Raw genomic sequence first — 24,179 nt, forward strand, 5'->3', positions numbered from 1 at the left:
TGGATTCGAACAAACGTTCAAAGGTTTCTGGCACACCCGAGGTGTTCGTACCAGTCTTGGAGAGTAGGTTATACATTTTCTTTATCACAAACAACCTTTCGCAGGGCTTCTGTGTATGTAAATGAAGACATATGGGTTATAAGGGTCTTTATATTGCGCAGTTTCTATTGTGTGTGACTTTTTAAAAATAGTTTGTCGAATCGAGGGGCGCGAATGGCTCAAGGGTGTGAGTTTCGCAACCTAAATGCCAGGATCTGCGAGTCAAGAGTTCGAATCCCTTATTCTTCACGCTGTCTGTGTTTTGTCGGTTGACATTAAGAGTGTCCGACATGATAAAAATATCTACTTGTCAATAGCAAATATTTCGCTGAAAGAAAATATGTGTAACTCTGGGCCGATATCGACTTTATCAATAAAGTGGGATGTCAGAAATGTCACCAAATGACCGACACAGTACACCTCCACAAACCAAGCAACAGCTGCCCTCCCTAATATCGTGTTGACTATTGGTCTGAATTTCTTCAGTCTTGTAAGACGTTGCAGGTCGCTGAACACGCCAGATACCTATGATAGTCGGTTGGAATTCTGATTACGTTTCTAGGTTTGTAGGCACCATACCGTGCTCGTGGGTTTCACCAAAGGGACAAACGTCTGAGACTTGCATTACCTCTCTCTCTCTCTTTCACCGACACACACACACACACATTAAGCTGATACGCCGTGATGTCAATGGGAAAACTGATAAAAGCGGCGTAAAAAGACCAAATCACTCACGCACTCTGAATTCCTTAATTCCCCAAGGTGGACGGGATCGGGTGGTCAGGCTCGCTGAACTGGTTGAGACTCGATTTTTGTACAGCCCACCGTCATATACCTGGAATATTGCTGAGTGCGGCGTTAAACAACAAACCAACCAACCGTACAAGAAATACGAACACCTTGCTTTTACACATCTTAACTCAGATTACACAGGCCATTTACGCCACACCTGGAACTACATGCCTTTCACCGTATCAGCACTGTTTGTGGTTAAACGTCTTCATGTCTGTACCTCACCGTCGTAGGATACGTGCTACCTTTCAGTAAGCGAGGACAATATGGTGGTGCTGTGTCCGTTATGTAAATTCGTCAACTCGTGTATATAATCAGGCGGAAGCATAACAGGACATCACACAAGCAGCTCGATACATTGTCACAATGGTCTAAATGAAATTGTAGAATGGTCTTTCAGCAAACCACCTAAACAAATGATACAGCCACAATGATCTGTAGCTCACCTGTTTTTTCTGGAATATCTGGAAGTGCACATCTCATGGGTATATACAACTTTGCAGATTTGGATAGATCGTAACATCGTCAATGCAAATAATGTATTAAAAAATTGAAAGCGGCGCGTATGTAAGGTTTATTTGCACTTTTGGCCCGTCTATCAATTTCAAAGGCTGGCCGATAGCACAACCCCACCCCTCCGCTCGCACTCTGATAGGTCAGTCTCCATTCACGGTCGTCTGCAAACCTTTTCTTCACCCTTTTTAACTCTCAGACATTCTCCTATCCACATAATTTGTACACCGTACTTTCCTTCATATAAATGGGATTACATGCTTGAAGTATGCTCCTCAATATTTCAACTAAGGAAATGTGACAAGGGTCATTCACATCACAAATTCAGTAAACTATTCGGTGAGGAAACAATGTGTGGAACATACTATTACTTCAGTTGTGTGTATTGTTCTCGTTTCGGTACTTTCATAAATTATTTTATTGTTGTGAGACTTTTCTGTGTTTTATATATTTGCTGATCTGTGTATACAATAATGAAGAACGGATCGTACTTTTTTCGTTCTTTTTTTTTGTGGTATGCTGATCACAACTTGCCGACATGTCCGACAATGAGAGTGGCAATAGTTTTCGAGTAATCATGTTTCTCTGAAGATGAATTGGTGATTTCGGAAGAAGTGAATCCCTACCTGTGACCGACAATACTGACGAAAATAACCAGGATGACCCCCATCTTGGAAGCATGGATCACAAGTGGTTGCAGAACACAGATTGGGTAGTTGGTTTAGTTTATTTTCTCCAAATCACAATATCCCGTTTTAGTCTTGAGTGAGTGAGTATGGTTTTACGCCGCTTTTAGCAGTATTCCAGCAGCATTGTACCAATGTCGGAAATCGACCCCGGGTCTTCGGCGTGACGAGCGAACGCCTTAACCACTAGGCTACCCGACCGCCCATGTAGTCTTGAATAGCACTACAAAGATGAAGCGAAATGTCATACACTCTGTGAATCCAGGTCACTTGCTAACATGTTACGTTACACTAAACACATGGCTGAGTGTTTTATGACGCCTGGACTGGCTACTGACATACATTATGCAATTATTTCCTGCAGTTACACGTTGTTGTGAAATGAGTGACTGTATAGGTGAGAAAAACACCGTTCTGGTTATTTAGCACTAATTGGCTACAAAGATCTCTCTTTATAACCCGTGAAGATCCGGGCTAGAAGGGGTCTTCAGCAACCAATGCTTGTAGTAAAAGGCGACTATGCTTGTGGTAGGAGGCGACTAACGGGATCGGGTGGTCAGGGTCGCTGACTTGGTTGATGCATGTCATCGTATCCTAATTGCTTGGATCGATGCTCATGATGTCAATCACTGGATTATCTGGTCCAGACTCGATTATTTAAAGATCGCCGTCGTATAGCTGGAATATTGCTGAGTGCGGCGTAAAACAAGAAACCATCAAAACCAACCAACTCTTTATAACACCGGGTGGGGGTGTGTGGAACCCGCGCCCCGAAAACTGAAAAGGAAAATATCTTAAGATGTTAAAATTATATACTAACGTTAAATTCACGTTAAATCAAGGTAACACTTGACACCCCTCGATAGCCATACTCGTAACATACATGTACAAGGATTCCATACCAGTATTATATACTCAACAACAAAAGTTAAGGACAACTAAGTAAAGGCATAAATAAAAAGTTACATGATGATAGCTCAAACACGTATCCATAGTTTTGGCCCTTCAACACGCGCATGTTACGCCACATGGTGCACGTGCATGGTGTGACAGAGCATGCCAAGCATGAAACTCATGGTGTACAGCTTTTGTGCTGTGATCTAAAAACGCACAGTTTGTCTCCTCTTGCGTGTATGAAGAAGCTTGTATGGCCATAGGTTTATTGGAAGCTGGTCTGGGAAAACGTGAAGTTGGACGTCAATGTAACGTCAACCATACAGTGTGAATGTGGGAGAGGTATCTGTCAGCCGGGCCAGTGAAGAAAAAACCTGAAACAGGACGACCAAAAACAACTACGCCCCAAGAGGATCGACAAATTACCCTTCTTCTGAGCGAAATCGTCTTTCTTCTGCAAAATGCCTGGGCCCCGTTCCACAAAGCGATCTTAGCGCTATGACTGTCATAAGTCAGTGTTAAAGAAAGGGAGTTACGATCGACTTAATGCTAAGATCGCTTTGTGGAACTGGGCCCTGAATAATTAATTCAGTAAAACCGTGAAGATTCCGGGGTAGAATAGGTCTTCAGCAACCAATACTTGCCGTAAAAGGCGACTATGCTTGTCGTAAATGGCAATTAACGGGATCGGGTGGTCAGGCTCGCTGACTTGGTTGATGCATGTCATCTATACCAATTGCGTGGATCGATGCTCATGTTATCATCGCTGGATTGTCTGGTCCAGACTCGATTATTTACAGACCGCCGTCATATAACTGTAATATTGCTGAGTGCGGCTTAAACAACAAACCAACCAACCAACATTAATTCAGTAACATTACTGGGTTGCGCATTTCTTCTCAGACAATTAGGAAAGACTTCATACATCTCGTTTAAGCGCCCGTAGATTTGCTGTGTGTCCTCTATTGACCATACGACATCGACATCGCCGTCTTGAATTTGGTAGACAACTTGTCAATATGGGAATGAAGGAGTTACGACCTATACTTTTCACGGACGAGTCTCTTTTGTCTCGACTTTCATGATGGGAGGAGATGTGTCTGGCGTTCAAACAATGCTAACTGTTGTGTTGTACACCACGATAGATTTGGAGGTGTGTCTGCCAAAGGCCAGGACTTCCTGTTAATGGACGATAATGCATGACCTCATCGTGACCAAATGAGCACCTTCAGAAAGTACTGAGAGTCTAGACTGGCCAGACTATCCACCAGACATGAATCCCATCGAGCATGCCTGGGATATCCGGCAGAAACGAATTTCAGATCGTCCTGAAGCACCGAGAACTATGGATGAAATGGCGGATGGAACCTCGTTCAAAGCTTCATTTGGCGTTGTCAGGCCGTGATTAGAGCTCCCGGAGGCCACACTCGATATTGACATGCTGTGAACATTCCTGATATTGGAATCAAGGCTTTACATTGACAGTCTGTTGATGATGTGGTTCTCAATGACTGGTTGTTTTTCCCCAAATGGAGACTTGACTTTTAGCCACGCCACGCCTTCTCGTCAGCGCTTTAAGATTGGTTTGGGTTATGACAAATACAGACCACAATACGTCCTTTTACTTTAGCGAAACAGCGCCAACTTTACGTTTTCGCACTTTTTATCGTATTGTAAATCTGGCTACATAATTATTTAACAATTCCATAACTATTTTTCATGGTACTGCCACTTTAAATTTGACAGGGTAAACGAGTACATATATATGCAAAAAAAAAAAGGAAAACAGGTTTTCACAGAACTGTAAACTGATATCAACACCGCATTCAATTAACATAAATGAATAACTAAGTAAAAGTCCAAAGGTCATAGGTTAAATTTCAACTTAGTAAGTCCAGAGGTTTCAGAGGATATGCTAATCGAGATCCACTGAGGTAAACTGTGGTCAAAGATTACGTCGGGGTCAGGATACGCAAATCGAAAATAGTATTATACTATGCCAAATATTTACTGTCCATCAAATGTCATAATTAAATGGTGGCACGGGTGGCCCAGTCGTCTAAGACGCCGCGATTCGCTGTTGTGAGTTGCGTCCCTTGGGCACGCCAGAAACCTATGATTGTGGGTTCGAATCTCGGATCGCCCCGATTATGTTTCTAGGTTTGTCAGCACCATACCCGTGCTCGTCGGTTTTACCGAAGTGGTAAACGTCTGAGACCTGCATCACTTCGGGCTTTCCTTCCACATTAAGCTGACACGCCGTGATATAACTGGAATACTGTTCAAAGCGGCGTTAAACCCAACTCACTCACCCACTCATGATTAAATGAAATTTAATCATAATTGATACTGAGCATGTTTCGTTGCATTGCACAAATGACTGATCAATGGGAAACACTGGCATTTTCAATGAGGTTGTCATGGTGGCCATGTTTAAGGTCGGATCCAAATTCTGTGAGCATATTTAGAGAAACCATTGCGAGATCAAAACACATATTTCAGTTTCGTTGCCGAACCCATTCCTTGAGATGTCAAAAAATGCAGTGAAAGTTGACTAAAAGGGTTGTGAAAAGGTTTTACAAAAGTCAAAATACGCCCCAAACTTATTATATCCTACCCCGCATACCACAAGAGCATACATACAGAAATGAGGATATTCTGGATATGGTTGCTGTGGCAGGCATGTTTAAAACCGCATTGGATATTATAAGTATATAATCTAGAGACACCCCGTCTGGAAGTATCCTTGCATAGGGGTGTCATTGCGGAACTGTTGCCCATGACATAGTCAAACACATTTTGTCATGTACTTTTAGTATGAAAGAAAGAAATGAAATGTTCGAAAATATCTTTGATATCACAGATGCGAATTCCTTTGATGACCTTTGGTCGAATGATGATGATGGTATACTGTCTTTCCTCTTAGCCGGACTGCCTGATTGCATGAAAGACCTTGAGCTTTAGATATGGAGCGAATCTATTTTACTAGTCTCTCATTATGTTAACAAGTGGCAACACTAGTTCATACCCCTTCGGTTTGACATGTAACTACTTTGTTTAGTTTTAATCTATATTCCTGTATCTACAATGTATCTTATATAATCTTTATTTATGTATCTTCAATACTGGAGGAAATAAAGACAATCTATCTATCATACCGCCGCCAAATAGCTGGAAAATTGCGGGGTGCGTCATTGAAAAACAAACAAAACTAAACTCAAACAAATGCTCCTTGCCTGAAAGATAGTCAATACACGGAGATGATGCTTCATCGATTGTTTATACTGCACAATTAATAGCCTTGATGCTGATTTGTAGCATACCATTTTCCAGTTCCCGCACAAACTAACATTTTCTCTTGGAATACGATCTATTACGAATGACCTTGGCAACAGAGCGAGAATATTCTGCGGGAAGTTAGCACCGACTTTGCCTGAAAGACGAGTGTGTGCAGCGGCCTCACTGGATAAAGCCAGGATCAGGGTGAGACCCTTGGAAATCTGCATGGGGTGATAAGTACATAATACATCACGGGACAAATCATTACATTAATGACGAAAGCAAGATAGACACAATTTTTTATCTTGACGAAAGCAATTACCAAAGCAAAGTTACATCAAACACGCATAAATAACTTCCGTATGAAACGAGATAAGGGTTTACAGCAGAGCACGTGAGTGTATGATGTTGTAATTATGTTGATATATTATGTTGGTTAAATATTTTGTTTATTTTCTTTGTTGTTTAACGCCGCACTCAGCAATATTCCAGCATGACGGCGGTCTGTAAATACCGTATTTCCTCTATTAGACGCTCTGGTTGTTATTAATTTCGCGCAATCCGTTGAACGGGCGTCTGTTAGAGGTCGGCGCGTGCTTTGTTTAATGCTGGCACAGTGGCATCTCACTACCTTACCAAATCCTATATTCTACAGTCACACAAAGGGCAGGAAACGGTCATTATTAATCACCAACATATCACGTTGTTAGTCACTCGGCGGCTAATAAAGGACGGGCTTCTATTTAATGGACAGAGCATTCTAAATCTGTGTGTTCTGATATTGAACACTGGACGCGTCTGCACGTTCTGCCACAGAATACGAATGTTCTATTTCGGACAGCATATGTTCTATTGCTGAACGACTGTGATCTGTAGTAGAGCGCGCGTGTTCTGTCCTGGGAGAAGTTTTATGCACATTACCGACATGGGCACAATGTGATATCCACGAATCAAAGAAAGGAATGGTAACGTTTTTTTGCTTTTTTTTTATGTGAAATATTTCAGAGAAACACGTTGTTTCTATTACAGGATGATTGCAGATTATATAAGTACCAAAGAAATTATTGAACACAGCAGACGGCTACGCCAATGAGAGAGAGTGAGTTGGGTTTAACGCCGCTTTTAACAGTATTCAAGTTATATCGCGGCGTGTCAGCTTAATGTGGGAGGAAAGCCCGAAGTGATGCAGGTCTCAGACGTTTACCACTTCGGTGAAACCCACGAGCACGAGTATGGTGCTGACAAACCGAGAAATATAATCGGGGCGAACCGGGATTCGAACAAACAATCATAGGTTTCTGGCGTGCCCAAGGGACGCAACTCTGCACAGCGAATCGCGGCGGCGCCTAAGACGACTGGGCCATCCGTGCCCCCGCTACGCCAATGAGGAAAGGAAACAAAGAGTCCGCTGAGCAGATAAGTTAAGAAGAAACTCGTGTACACTTCGCTCAGATCTTTAAAGGACACGTTTTGGCAAAGCATGTTACAACCTGTCAATAATGAAACAAATGTGATTGTCACGATACTCTTGTGTTTACTAAGGAACATTTGTTAGAGCAATGTCTTCGTAGTATGTAAGAGTTTGATAAATATATGACAATGACAAAATAACTGTTTCGTAACTGTGTCCGTATAAACGAGGCACCACTGTAACATGTTTTGCTTGAGCAATTCCTCCTGAAAAGCCCCCAAGTTCGAAACGCAAATCCAGTAACATTGTGCTCGATGTAGTAAGTCCAATTAATAATAGTCAATATGACAACACTAAAATCCTGTTCGGACTAGTTGACCCATCATTTTTAGGCACAGACTGCTCATGTAATTCAATATATGGTGACAATGTTGCACGAGGTTCTGTTTTGTGTATTTCAATAACTTGCGCATTTATGAACTTTAACCTTAATGTAATCCTTTAATCCAGTGATGTTTTATTTTTACTTTTCTTTAATAACCTACAATTGTTATGAAGCTGTCATTTTTTGTGTGGTTCCAGGAATAGTCACCAGAAATGCATTCATCATTAGAAGTGACTATGTCTTCGTGTAGGTTGAGAGAAAGGGCAAAGTTGTCTGGTGTCACATGGTTTGCAATTCATCTTCGTTTCTGTGGAGGCTGCATGGATGTAGTCTGTGATGAGTGAGTGGAGTCTTCACTGTTCCCTGAGCATATTGAGCAGAAAGCATCTTCACACTTTGTCTATACTTTGCTTGACATCCAGTTCAGAAGTGAAATATGATTTTATTTCTTAAAGAGGTAGTGTACTTCCTTGTGTCTTCATTGTATGTAGAAAAGTACTGCATGTAGCTCGCTTTTTGGTCATTGTCCCAGTGATAGTTTGATACTGATGACAAAATGTGGAACTCTTCTTCAACACTTTTGGGTTTTATTTTTTTTTTCAAGCTGCTGAAGTCCACAGGGTCATCTACAACGTGGTTTCCATGGATTCTGTGATCCTTTAGAACTTGCAAAAGTGTATCAGTGTCATGAAGCCCAAATATGTGTAGAGGCCTGTTAAAATAGTCAAATAAAAGTGTTACTATCATAGGTGAAGGGAGTACAGTGAAACACAACAGCAAGATCAAGATACAATACGTATTGCAATGTGCATATTTACGTCAAATCATGTGGAAACTTCTAGACTATAAAAAGGTAAAGATAGCTGTAGACATGTTTTGCAGCGGTTATTTTAATTAGTGAACTTGAAACCCTAATTACAACACATTTCGCGATATTTGACTGACAAAAATGCTGGGTGTCATCAAACGAGCAGTAAGTAATTAATTTTATCAAGTGTCGATATCGTCTTGTATTGATACAAAAAAATCACGATGCATCGATGCACCAATGTGCAGTTTCACCCAAGAAGGGAGTAGTGAGTGAGCAAGATTGGGACGGTTTGTAAATAAGCAAACTTTGTGGTAAATGAAACTTGATAATATCAGTCAGGTGAGCTAAAAACAAACACTGACTTTTGTTTATTGACTATTTGGTTACATTCATAACAGGAGGAGGATGCACAATGATGGCCTTTCAAAGTTTAGCATTTGTGAAATGAGAGTGATAATGGCACTGCCAAGAAAAAAACATTTATACTGTAACTATGGAACTTGTATATAAAGAATACCTGTCACATATGTGATTTTCATCTGCATTCTTCTTGACACAGTGGAAAATCACAGATGATACCTGAAGCTTGTTGGATAGGTCTTCAGACTGTGCAAGAATGGACAACATATCAAACACTACTTTGCATATACTCCATCTGCTGTTGAAATACTGGCTGTAGCATTGTCTCTTGGGTCCTGAAAAACAAAACAACATTGCTCTGATTAACTACAAAAGTTTTTAAAAAGTCTAATTTGTTCTTCTTATATTCATGGCCAACTATACTTTATTATGTTTATACTTAAAGAAACACAAGGCTGAAAGAAACCCATGAAAATTACAAACAATGAAAAAACCTGATGATGTATGATGATGCCTTGAACAAACCTAATCAAACATTACAATAATGTTATTGCTATACAATCATAACAACTGCTGTTAAGGTAGTGGTATGTGCATAATAAGAGATGAACATGATGAATGTCAACATACTTTGAGTTCAATACAGCTACTCCACAGATTACTCAGGGCTTGACACATTGGAGTGCCATACCAGCAATAGAAACTAACAGTTTTAGTACACTTGTCCTTATAATGATAACATACAGCAGAACCCTTAAAAAGGGTAAATTTCTACTTGTACGTATAATACCTTAACTAATGGGCAGTACTGCAAAGGACTACAGGACTCGAGCAGTGGTATGTAGAATTCAATACTTGGACAACCAAATATGCTCCAAGTACTTATTCAGTGGCAGATGCATTTACTGAGGAAAAATCAATTATTTCCTTCAATGAAGGTTTTCAGAATTTTTGTGGACAAATATAAACATAATATCAGCACAAGTGAATGTAGACATGCCTTGTCCTGTGGCTAGTAGATATATTTCAGATTTGTCAGCCACTGAGGATTTCAATTTTGTTTATTATTTACAGCTGCCATTATAAACTGGTAGTTGTAATATTGGTGAATGCAGCATTTAACAAACGAAAAGACAATGGTTGCAATTAACTACTTTTGGATATAAAAAAAACAGGTTGTGTTTTAGGATTTTCAATTATCTGTGGACTTTAAGATTAGTGGCAGCCATATGGTTAATTTTAGGAACAATCAATCTGAGAATTAAGCCACTAGTGGGCAGCCTGAGTCTAGTAAAAGTCTCTTTTTGTCTAGTAATGCCATATGATAACACTAAAATATACTGAATATGATGCTAAGAACCAAGTTTGGGCTCGTAGTCTCAAAATAAACTGATCAAAAAGGTTTTCCTCGGTGAACAAGAAAATGCAACAAAGGTAACAGAGATTTCCACACAACTTATATCATTACTGCACATATATGTCCAATAAAATACAAATTGATTCATACATGGAAAACTGGCTGACAAAGGAACCAGAATTAAATTCAAATTGAGAATTTGTACCAAATTACAATGCTCAATAAAATGCTTCCAATATATCAAAGATTGTCAACATGCCATTTAAAATGCTTGAACTGAAATTTCAGATTGTTGATAACCAACCATGGCATGTAGGAAACTGTCAAACAATGGCCCATTTTGAGCTACTTTTTACAGCACAATATATTTATCTGTATACATTACCATCAGTATGTCCATTCTGTTTCACATGGCTTTTGCTTTGAGAGAGTGCTGCCTTTTCTGCTGTAGAACTTTCTTGTTCAAGTCTTTGTGGGTGAGTATTCTTAGGACAAAAAAGATATAAAGTGCATAATTCATAAATGTTTCATATTCAGGGCTGCACCACTCATGCTATATAGGCTAGTAAAGTAACACATAATCAGTCTCCAAAAACTGCTAAGACTACTACTGGTACTAGTCTGAACTCGGCTCTTAGGATCATTTTCAGTAGAATGTAGTGTTGTTATATGGACTATTCTTAACTGCGTTTAATAGACCAAACAGAATTTTACTAGCCTTGGGCTTCCAACTAGTGGCTAAAGTTGCAGACTGCTAAATGCTATACAGATAGATAATAATAATTTTCTGACTTCATGAAATTGGTATGAATCCATACTATGATAACTGTATTAAAGGACAGACATTACTAATACTTAACAACATCACCTATATGGTAAAAGTTGAGTGCCTCCGAATCCGATTCCTAAAGAACATTGGAAATGAATGGCATGATTCCAGAGAAGCATCCACTTTCAAAATAGGACACAAACATCTGACTTCCCTGTGTAAAGGCAATGGAGTAGAAAATGCCTTGCACAATATCTGTGGCCGCAGCTAGGTCTAAGACTTTTCTTTCCATTTCGGGGAGTTGTCTACGAGTTTTGGAGAAAATGCCGCTGTTAACAAGGTCTGAATCCATCATAGCAGAGAAAAGTATGGCTCTGTTACATTTATTTAGAGTCTCCAATACAGGATCTGCAGATTGAAAAATAATCATATGTATATAGAATTGAATCATGTCATGTTTTTGTCTCAACGCAACACTCAGCATTATGTTTATAATTAGGCTTGTGACAGTAGTTTGTTTGTTATCTATTATATTAACTTAATCGAAGATATCATTAAATATTGTTTATATTAATTTCGGCAAAATCGTGATTGAACTCATCTTTTTTAGTTAACGGACTATAAAAGCCCAGTTTCCATCCTTGCCAAACTAGGCTGGAATTTGCTTTTAAGAGTTATGTCCCTTCTATGTCCCTCCCAAACAGCAATCTTAACAGCAGTTTACGAACCACATGTCGATTTTGTAATGCAATTTTGATTGGACTATGCATAGACTCGTAGTCCAGCCAAAACATAACTTAGAATTTCCAGCCTAGTTTGGCAAGGGTGGAAGCTGGACTTTTAAAGTAATTTTTTAAGTAAACTCCCTTGCCTAGGAAAGATGGTGTGAACTGATCAGCAGATCGCACTAAACTCACCATTATTTACAATAACTCTACTGACCCCTTAAAATGAACCTGAGGAGTTAGAGACACAATGTATTTCTATCACAGTATTACAAATTCTTCTCAGTTATGATTTTGGGTATTTTTTAAAGTGAATAACCGATAGATAAGGAAGAAAATGTGGGATGTACAGCTGATTGCTATGTCAGGCTTATTTTTTTAAGAGACAATTACATACAGTAATATTAATCTCATCTAAAACAATGCCTAGCATACAGTAAATATATAAATATCAAATCATTATCTCCAGTGATTTTCCTGCAAATTTCACATTTGCATTGGCCAAGTTTGCAAATGGCAAAACAAGCACACAAACTCCTCAGAATCTGCCACCATGATCCAAACAGGAGATGTGCAATAGATCAGTGCTCATGTAACATGATGTAAAGAGAAGTAACTCTGCACTCTATTTTATCAGGTTTATCCTAGTATTGCAATATTTCACTGCTGAGGTTTGTGTTCCAGACACGGAATATTAACTGATGTTTTTTTAATGGAAAAAAAAATCCTGAAATGTTCTGCAGACTTTATCATGATGCGGTTGTGACTGAGAACCAAGACTATTTTTTTAGTCAACCATAGCAGTTTGAGTTGTCATTACAATTTAAAAGATACAACAGCAGTCTAAGGCCACTATAACTTAATGACATGTTAATCTGAATGGGTTTTTTTTGTTTACAGGTACTTTGGGATTTTTTTTTTAATGTAATACAGGTTAAAAATATAGAAATAATTGTGCCAAATTTTTTACGTTAGATGCAAATAAACAAAGAAAAACGTTATTTTACCTCGAGATGGTCCAATCAAAACAGTTGAAAGAGTACTTGGTCCACCAAGCTCTGGCCGTGTCAACACGTAGGATGTCCGCTAACAGAGACAATGCCACTCTGAAACAAATTTAGAAAATTAATAAGGTACGGCACAGGAAGATAGGTTTGTGGAAATCTAAACACAATTATCTTGCTCTAGCATTTGGATGGTCTCATTTGTGAAAGCTTTAGAAGTGACTAGTTGAGTTAAATATCTGTTGTGAATTTTCTGTTGCATATTCACAACAGGTGCAACTACATGTAGATCTTGAGTAGATTCTAACTTAGCGTTATGTACCAGAGAGCAAGAACTATGCCAGTCCCTATATAGTTCTTGGTCCCAGAACAATAATTTGGCAAATTGGTATCACTTGGTGGGGGGGAGGGGGGGGGCAAAGGGACATATGCATTTTTGTATAGCCTAGTATACATTAGTCATATTATATGATAGCAAGGTTTTTACGGCAGCTTATTTATAGAAATGACCTTTGACATTTGAGGGTGTCTAAAAATAGTAACAAATATTAAACATTGGAAATGAAAGATTTTCTGTCCCTTTTACCCATTTAAAGCATAAATGTGTATGTCTTATGATACTTTAATATCATATAGCCATATGTATGCTCATCTGGGTAGTGAAATGATAACATGTAATTATTTTAGACCTTTTTCGTAAGTTGGGCATGATTTTGTCCACCACAAGGTATCAAAATCCCAATAATAGAAAATAGAATCTGTTAGCAATCTTGATTGTCATTAAGGTTTTGTCTACTGATTCTCCATCCACAATTTCATTGAAACACAACTAAGTCACACTTGAATTCATGGTACCTACATGCACTAGTGTGTCCAAGGTCAAGGTCAACATGAGATAACATGCAATCCCTCTTATGCTGAGTGGTTGAGATTCGGGAAGACTCTATGTCCATCTTGTTAACCTTTAGCCTGCTGAATTATTTTCACACTTCTTACCCCTGCCTGCTGGATTAATTTTAGCATAAGGCGCTCTAAAGAGGGTGGGTGATTTCAAACAGTCGGTGACTCATTAAACAAGGGCCAATTGAAGAAATATTTTGCACATTTATTCCCGATAGAAAACTACACAATTCTATATAAATATATCCTGGTGTTTTCACAAAAAAAATTTGTAAATTTTCTTGAACTTACCTGAATTTCGTTATTGAAGGTGGTTTGCATTTCATGCTAGGAACCTTTTAATATCATAACATTTGTGCAAATTGATTTCAATAATCATATCTCAGATAGATTAATTTTAATTGAGTAAAAATTCGGGTTTTATAATCGGCATATATCAGCGTGATGGTAAACTATGAACCATTTCAGTGAATTTATTATCTAAACGTTAAACAGAAAAATATCTTAATTTTCGAGGTCATCATGTCGGTTGCAGAAATACGAATATTTGGGTTAATCTGATGTGTCATGTTATAAAATTTGCAGGAAACAATTAATGACTTATAAATATTTACTAATTCTAATTTCAAGCGTTTTGGTTGAATATTTACGATATACAAAAATAAACAACCCGTGTCATGATGCTAGCAGACGTCCTTAAATCAAACATGGCGCGTTTCGCCCGACCTCCGCATGACTTATTGCTATTTTGATATCAACAAAGTTATGTTGCCTTTATAAATATAACTTGGCGAAAGTTGACGATCTTCTAAATCGAAGAATGTTTTATTCATCATATTCCAATAAATATGATGTGAAGTAACAACATGAGGGTGAATGTTTTGTGGTAGTGGTACAGCATCTTCTTCAGCCCATGCTAGCTTTTGGAGGCATATTGCAGTCTCAATTTCTTCAAATTTTGGGCATGAAACAGCATGACCAAAATGGTTCAAAATTTGAATAATTTCAACATTGCCAGTGAGAGTCTTGACAGCAAACAGAAGCAAAATTTGCTTGGGTGTAATTGTTTTACCACCAGTCACTGCATAAACAAGGTCTTGACCAAAGGAGTCTGAAAGAATTTTTGTTTTCTCCGACATGAATACTGGTTTCACATCTCCAGTGAGAAGAATTTCCAGAAACTCTTTTACAAGAAGAGGAACAAACTTGGATGGATTTTTCAAATCTGATGGTTGTGGTGGCCATGGCAATTCGTCTTTCATATTCTTTATACACTTGCACAGTAGAATTGCAGCTTCCTGTACAACTTTCTCTGTGTCACTCTTTGTCCTCCAAATATTCAACTCTTCTTGCATCTTTTGATTTTCTCTGGCAATGGTTTCAATAGATAGGGTGTTTGGTAAAAGAAGAAGCTTGCCTTTGTTGTCAGTAAATATGTGAAGGCTGTCACCAAATTCAGAACTAAGTTTACGATGCAGGTGCTTCATTGTTGATGCCTTGATTTCCTTGCATCCAGCATTTTCAAGCAGACTTCTCAACTTACTAGCAAGGTCTGTCATCTTGAGCACAGATGGGTTTGAAAATATTGTGGTTCTAATGTACTCACAAACTTCTTCAAAGGCAATTGATACAGCATGTTCATAAATTTGATCTTCTTCAAGAGTTGAATGGTGATACCTCTCTTCATCCCTTGTGTAATCTCTATAGCAACTTCTGTGGTAGTGTACCTCAGCTGCAACAATATCTCTGCTAGTAACTGCAAGGATTTTAGAATCTAACTTCAGTGTTGCTATTCTCCTGAGAGTTTCATCAGTTCTAAGTTGTGACGATATTACTAACTGCTCCCTAGAGTTGGTGCCTTTTTTATACTTGGTCTTGCTGCAAAATACACATTTTGCCTCATGCACAGTTGTTGAAGAATGGCCTGACCTGTTCAGTTTCTCTCTCATGAGAATAGACTTTGTTGTTGCTTCAGGTGACAGGAACTGTTTCAGATCTCTTTCATTTGTAAATCTGCTCCGACAATTTCGGTGGTACAGCAGTGATGGAAATTAATCTTCTTCTGTTATTTCCGCTATTCTTAAAATATTAGCATAGTCTCGAAGTTTTGCTGCTCTGAATAGTGTTTTCCACAAAGAAACAGAAGACAGTGAGGTTAAATTTGAAGAAGACTCTTCACAAATGATGCAGGATTCATTGTAGCTCTTCTGTTTGGACAAGATGGAAACATCTTCATCAGATTTCTCTGCCATGGTCCACTGCCTTCATAGATAGGTGCTGCAACCAAAAGGTATTTATAAGTCCAGTGCAAACCTGTTAACATAAAAGTAAATTTATTTCAAAGATACAACTTAAGACTAGCCCAGCAAAACATATATCGTAATAAATAATCATCTATTGCATATTATATAATCTGACCAGCAAATCTCTGAGAGGACTACACTGACATTTTCCCTATAAAGATTCCTTAGAGATTGTTTACACAATAAACCCATCAGAAATAAAGAAAATTAAAAAATTGGGCATAGCTTCCACGTGCCCGGTTGAGGGAGCATGAACGCTCAATTTCTCCAACCCCCCAACCCATGAGTCACAAGGGCAACTGCCACATGTATGCAATGACTCCCCCATTCCCCAAACAATATGATCACAAATATCAACTTACTTGCAACAAATGTTTCTCTAATTGGTCTTAATAGAACAGCACATATTATTACATTATAGACATACATTCTTTTTTTAAAACAGTAATATTCAACAGAGTACTCATGCCATAATAATATAGTCTTAAGAAAATACTATCTTCTGTTGTTTGTTTACAGTGTCACAACAGATCTAATTGCCAAATCTTTGCATAGATACATTAAAACAACAAGAAGCATTGCACATTGGATAACTAGTAAATGTTTTTTAACTGCTAACTCCCAACTTTGAGGATCATTTGTATGTTAGATTTCATTTTTGAGCAGATTAAAAGAAAAGTTAATTGGACTATATTTAGACATGACCAATTTCTGAACAATACTTTACCTTCTCTTACAGTGTAACAATATTCAAATAAAAAATAACGCATGATAATTGGACAGCAACAGTAACTTACATTGTATAGACCTTGGTTCATTGATGAAATTTCATATGTAGCAGTGCATGACAAGAAATAGTAGACCTCTGTCAACCAGTGCTGAGACCTGGTCCCATGCTGCTGCCACCTTGACTGTGCTAAAAATAGCATGTGGCTACTACTAGCCTGCAATTTGTTCCACAATATGTAATTAGCTGGCTGCAGCAGGGCACTAACTAAAAGTGGCTATAAATGTTACAAGCTGTGAAATTAACTTTGCTATCACATAAAATCATGTTAAACACATTAATGTGTAATGTTTGGTATATGTGACACTTTGCCCCTCCAAGTGGTACCAAAAACAAGGACTAATAGCCTTGATAATTATCATTCGCACAGTGGACTGTAGATAATGTGGTCTCGACTAGCTGCAGTAACCAGATACTAGCAGCACAGATACGTTTACTGCAGCTAGGTCTGGACAAGACAATACAGTGACTGACAATACTAGACCCATGCCTTGGGGTATTGATGATACCTAATAAACCAAATAACTAACCATGACCACTATGGCTGTCACATTTCACCGATGTATTTCAAATTGCTACAGGACAATATGACCAATATGATACACCAACCTATATTTTCATTTAATGTCAGTTATACTATGATACTGTAGGAATAAATTAACCAATCATACAAACATAAACCATTTGACATCAACGACATTTTGTTGTCTGTTGGTTGGTATGGAACATGAAGAATTCACACAAATTATATAATGCGATTTGTATCATATAGTGAATCAAACATGGCAATAAGTATTGTATCATGAAGTAGGTGTATCATGACACCCTTACGGATTTCCGGGTTCACTAAGTCGCTTGGTATGACAAGCTTAGGGTAATGGAGGCCTTTAGCCTATATCGACAGGCCTAATGACCTATTTTAATGACATGAAACAAAATGATACATTTGACATTCATGATAAACCCCAGTTTTGCCTGATATGACAAAAAAAAACGCACCAAATGTTTGCAAATTGTGTTTCCATCAGAACCCACACCTCATATAAATTGGAATAACATCTGAAATATGTAGTTCTTTAATAATAGTACAAGTTTTGTAGCCGCCATGAATTTTGGGCGCCACCTGTCACGCGCGACTGCCTAGTAACGCAATGTACATGAAATAATATTACTTATGAGTCTGAACATAGTTAAATGCATAAACCTTTGCGAGGAAATGCGAATAGGATATCAGTAAACCATATAACTGTACTTTAACACTGCATATTAGTTAATACTGGTACAATTCTTACCGCCATTACTGCGTTGTAGATGTAACGTGTCCTGACCTGAAACGAGAGAGAAAACGCAGAAAACAGTTGCTGAAAAGAATAATAGTATGCAAAATAAGTTACAGTAACAAACAAGAACAGCATACAACAACATCCAACAAAACGAATCCAACTCTTTAGAAGGCAAAGTGTCTTGGGGCTACGCTAGAAATTTGATTTGCAGCTGAGCCAGAGAGACGCATGTGCTTTCAGCGATACTACGCGAACGATAACTGCAACCAGTTATCCCGCCGTGTTCGATTAAGGTGAAGGCTATAGGCTAATTGTTTTAATAAATTCATTACTTTAGAATCCAATAATGGTGTTGATATCTGGTTACAATAACAAGGTGGTAACTTGGAATAAACACCTAAAGTATAGAACAAAAACTTAATTCAACATATTCAGCTCTCATATGTGAGATTATGTAGCGTACTATTCGGCTGATTACAAACGCAAGCGAGCTCTGATGATAGGTCCACTCACATTAACCAATGAAAACCACAGACATATATTTAGCTTATTACATATGCACGTGAACTCCAATGAAGGTCACACATATATTAACACATATATGAACCAATGAAAACCATGCTCCATTTAACTGTCACGTTCCTTCTGCTAGGCGAGGCGAATATATGGAAGATACTTACTGCACCTAATCTAAATACTTTTAAACGGGCAATAAAATATTGGTGCAAGATATTGTATATGTCATATACTACCAGATCCCGTTAGTCTCCTCTTACGACACGCATAGTCGCCTCTTGGAGACCAATATACATTCTTGGGTAATTCTTTCGCGGTATATAGAACGTGCAACGATAATGACGTCACGCCCAAACTGATGACGTCGAACACAACTGAAGCGAAAGACAACATTCGATAAACACGATGAAAGAAACTTAAACCATTATCCAGCATGTCATAAGTAAACAACGTTCTCAATGTGGAAACTGATAACACTTCTGTGCATACTTCTTCTTTCATGCGTTTCATTTACATTGACCCGAGAAGATGATGCTGAAGAAGTTGAAGAAGAAATGTAAGAATTCATTTGATTCCGTCATCCTGATTTCGGTTAGACAAGTCCTAACAGGCCTAGGTCTCTTATTTACCGTACTATACGTATATAACAGATTATAGATGTGCTTAGTTAGATGGAAAATATGGAAACAATCGATATTGCTTGTTGTTGCATAAGGGGACCGACTTTCCTTGCGATATCATTCTCAGATCATGACATGATGAACTATACCGTCAATGATGAACAATTTAGCACACACATAGATGAGCAAGGTGTTATTGCCGTTAATTTGTTCACTACTGTACAATTTGTAATATTTTGTTCACTTTGATGGTTAGGGCTTCATCTGTGAGGTCATGAGAGACCATGTGGCTAGGAGGGATAACTCTCAAATGGCGTTTCTTGCATTTTCTTGTATGGATAGTTTGAAATAAGTTTAACTTTATGAACATTTGTTTCCGTTTCCTATCATTTTAATTTATGGTTTTAATAATGCAGTCACTTAATGCTTATTATAATTTCAGTTTAATTGTTTTAATTGATCGTAAATTTAAGAGATCCTAATTTGCATGACCTAGTACCCATTTCAAGTCTTGGTGTAGACACATACGCCATGTGAGAAACTGAGTAGGTATAAAATATCTTTGTGCACTTTTGCAGGGATGCAACATTCTCTGAAACCCCATTTGCTTGCCTGATTAGTGATAACATATGGGGACTCTTCTCAAAATGTTCAAATTCTATTAGATGTCAGGATGCATCAGTCAAACTGACTCCAGCTTGTGGGATATTGCCAATTTTCATTCCAGATTATGGAATAACTATTAGTGAGTAGTGATCTACATCATTACATGTGAGTTAACAGCAAAAGCAGGTTTAACAACTCATAAGTACATTGCAAGTTATTCCATGGCAATTTATTGGCTATTGATATAAACCAACCAAAAAATCAAGCCACTTTCAGCGGTAGAAACTAGTAGTTTTCATCTACTTGTCCTTATAATGATAACATATAGCAAAACCCTTCAAAAGGGCCAATTTCTACTAGTCCTAATGATACCTTAACTATTGGGCAGTTTGGCAAGGACTATAGTCTATAGGACTAGTGCCAATTTCTAACACTGCACTTTATAGCTTTAATAATTGCTTGGATGCTAAATAACCAAGAACTTCTACTAGCCTAAATAGTTATAACTTACAGCAATACCCCAAAATGTTTGAAATTCTGCTACCCCTTAGGATACCTTTAACAATACCCAAAATCGAATACATTACCTCTATTACATCATACATTCACATATTATCCACTTATTTAGTTTGCCTGAATTCAAAATTCACTTGTACAGGGCATCGGGCAATAGGATTTTTTAACATCTGAAGTAGTCATAACTCATATGTTTCTGCTATGACAACTCCATTTACCATTTTGTATACAGGTTTTTTGCTAGGAATGACTTTGTGATTCTATTTCAGGAAAAAGATGAATCGTCTGAAGAAATTATTGAACCAGATATCAAAAAAATTGAATTCTTCAAAAGAGGCTCACAAAAGGAATGAACAAAAGAGAAGGCCGAAAGGTGTGGGCAAGTTTTATCTCTATGTAACCATGCCTGGAATAGACAAGTTAGAACCATTAGGCCCTGTAGCTCACCTGCATTTGTCTGGAATATTTGAATCATAAAATTATTATACATCAGCTTTTTACAAAGTGTACACAATATTACAAGATGAGTTGCTACACAACAAACAAACTTGCATATTGACATTATGCGATAAGAAAGTCATTCGCCTGTCAATGATAGCAGCCATAGCCTATTTGAATGTCAAAGGTCAGAAGAGAAGACAGAAAGGTGTGGGCAAATTTTATCTCTATGGATAGTCAAAGGTCAGAGTAAGAAAATCTTCTCTCATAGGCTAAAAGAAAATCGAAATCATGGTTTTCAGGCACTGCCCGCATGAGCATGTTTCGTTTTTATTTCAATTTTCATAAAAATAAAATATTCCAAATACTTAATAACAGTGCAGGGGGCACAGGTGGCCCAGTCATCTGAGGTGCGCAATTCCCTGTGCAGAGTTGCGTCCCTTGGGGACGCCCGAAACCTATGGTTTTGGGTTCGAATCCCAGTTCGCCCCGATTATATTTCTAGGTTTGTCAGCACCATACCCGTGCTCGTGGGTTTCACCAAAGTGGTAAACGTCTAAGACCTACATCACTTCATACTTTCCTCCCACATCAAGCTGACACGCCGTGATATAACTGGAATACTGTTAATAGCGAAGTTAAACCCAACTCACTCATTCAGAGTCACTAAAAACAATGAGATTCAATATAGCACATCTCCTGTTTATGCAAGGAGGCTCTTTCCAAGTTGATGGTACACAACTGTTTATTTGGTTACATACTACTTTTGAACAAGCAAAAAAAACCAACAAAAAAAACCGCCGCACTATATTTTCAAAAGTCATTGCCAGAGTACCAATTCTTATGTATTTTTTTAAAGCCATATCAACAAACTTTTACAATAACGACATTTGCAGTGATGACTAACCGATGAGCAAGAAATGTTCAATATGGCTGCACTGTAAGCTACATAATGTCAGTGGTCATAGTAGGGTAAAAAGGTTTAAATATACCAAAGTATGGTATGTTATCAGCATTACTGCATGTCAAAGTTCATTTACTATTCTGGCCATGTTTATTCAAATCAGAATTCTTTTCTAATTTCAAAGAAAGCAATGCATCATTGGCTTTGTGGTTTCAGAGGAGATAGTGACAGTGTAACATCTTAAGTCAGACAACTGTCAATACACACAACAACTTGCGCTCTCATATTACTTAAGTTCACATGAGGTGAAAAATACCACTTACCCAAGTCTAAAACTGCAAGTTGGGTAATGGCTGGAGATCATCTGCTCAGGTAAACCACAATAAGGAAGGTACATGACCCTAAATAACGTTAAGCTGAAATGGTTACGCTCTCAAATTAGGGGGTCCCTAAAAACAAATACTACAGTACAAACCTCAAGGATCCCAGGACCACAAGGACCCAGTGAACACTGACAAGGTATGGCTGAAACGTGATGATTCTCGAATATTCTTAGGGGTACCTGGATAGCATTAGGAGCCACTTGGCTCCCAAGAAAAATATGTAACTCTTGAGGTCTAGTGTATAGTGTCATTGTCTAAGTCTTAGTCATCAGACATTTCTGTAATAAATTATTTGTTATACAGGTGACAGAAAGTCTACACACCTCAATAATGAAGTATCACCTGATGGCAAGCCTAGTTCTTCAAGTGATCAACGCAAAACTGAATCATTGTATGACAATCCAAAGTCATACAGAGGCAAGATTCAACCATATAAAGGCAAACAGGACAAGACTAAATCATCAGGTGGCAAGCCTCCACAGACAAAAATACGCCACCTATTAGCAGGACTGAATAAATGGGAGTCAAAGTCATCAAAAACCAAGTCCAAACCACGCATTGGCAAGTCAAATTCAGCTCATGTCAAGGTAAAACCATCGAATGGCAAGCAGGGCAAGACTGGATCATCTACTTTCAAAAAAACACTAACTGGTGACCAAAATCAACAAAGCCGAGGTCAAACTACATTGGTAAAGGAAGTGGATAGTAATAATTCTAAATCATCTCGTGTAACACAATCAAAACCTTCACTGCGACTTAGAAACCAGCTTTCGGGGCGAATTTTGTTAGATAAGACCCGACAAAGGAAAGTGGCGAAATCATCTGATACCAAGTCCTCTGGCAGGTCATCAGACACTTACCAAGGTGGGTTAAAATCAACTACTGGTGGCATAAGCAAATCATCTTCAATAGATATATGTAATGATGATCAATGCAGAAACAAAGAGTATTAAGGAAACCAGGGTAACGTGGCATGTCTAATAATAGTACAGTCAAAACCCCTTTCTGGGGACCAGATAATATTTCGACATCCAAACAGATCTTATTATCGTATGACCTAGAAATCAGACACGACATTATGCATGTTGGGTAAATAAAAACAAAAGCATTTGTCATATCCACATTTTTGTATCAGAGTTAGAAATGACACTATTCCTATAGTCCTTGCATCAATTTTAAAGTTTTTGCATCTTCTAAGTTGTGCTTTTCAATAATATCGGGTTCGACTTATCAGAGTAAGCTTTAACATATTTTTTATTTTTTGTACTATAAATTGAGTTCAAGAGAGGTGGAAATTTTACGCATCCTGGTTAAAACAGTGGTAAATACAGTAAGTTTGCAGGCACTGGAGTGAGTTGGGTTGAATGCCACTTTGAACAGTGCCCCATTTATATCACTGCTTGTCACCTTCCTGTGGGAGAAAAGCCTGAAGTGATGCAGGTCTCAGATGTTTATCTCTTTGGTAAAAGACCGAGTACAGGTATGGGGCTGACAAACCTAGAAACATAATGAGGGAGAACCAAAATTTGGACCCACGATCATAGGTTTCTGGCGTGCCCAAGGGCTGCCACTCTGCACAGCAAATTGCAGTGTCTTAGACGACTGACCCTTGAAGATCTGGGGTAGAATAGGTAATCAGCAACCCATGCTTGCCGTAAATGGCGACTATGCTTGTAGTAAAAGGCGACTAACGGGATCAGGTGGTCAGGCTCGCTGACTTGGTTAGTGCATGTCATCGATCAAAATTGCGTGGATCAATGCTCATGATATCAATCACTGGATTGTCTGGTCCAGACTCAATTATTTACACTCCGCCGTCATATAGCTGAAATATTGCTGAGTGCAGCGTTAAACAACAAACCAATCAACAACCTTAGACGACTTTGCCAACCTGTCCC

General features: G+C 38.3%; 1 pseudogene; it reads right to left on the reverse strand.

The window, feature by feature from the left end:
• Window positions 1-8,249: 8,249 nt before the first annotated feature.
• LOC139467453 (uncharacterized) lies at window positions 8,250-11,726 on the reverse strand (annotated as a pseudogene).
• Window positions 11,727-24,179: the final 12,453 nt, after the last annotated feature.

Source organism: Haliotis cracherodii, unplaced genomic scaffold (assembly GCF_022045235.1).
Source record: "Haliotis cracherodii isolate W230 unplaced genomic scaffold, xgHalCrac1.p SCAF_1, whole genome shotgun sequence".
NCBI classification, from domain to species: Eukaryota; Metazoa; Mollusca; class Gastropoda; order Lepetellida; family Haliotidae; genus Haliotis; species Haliotis cracherodii.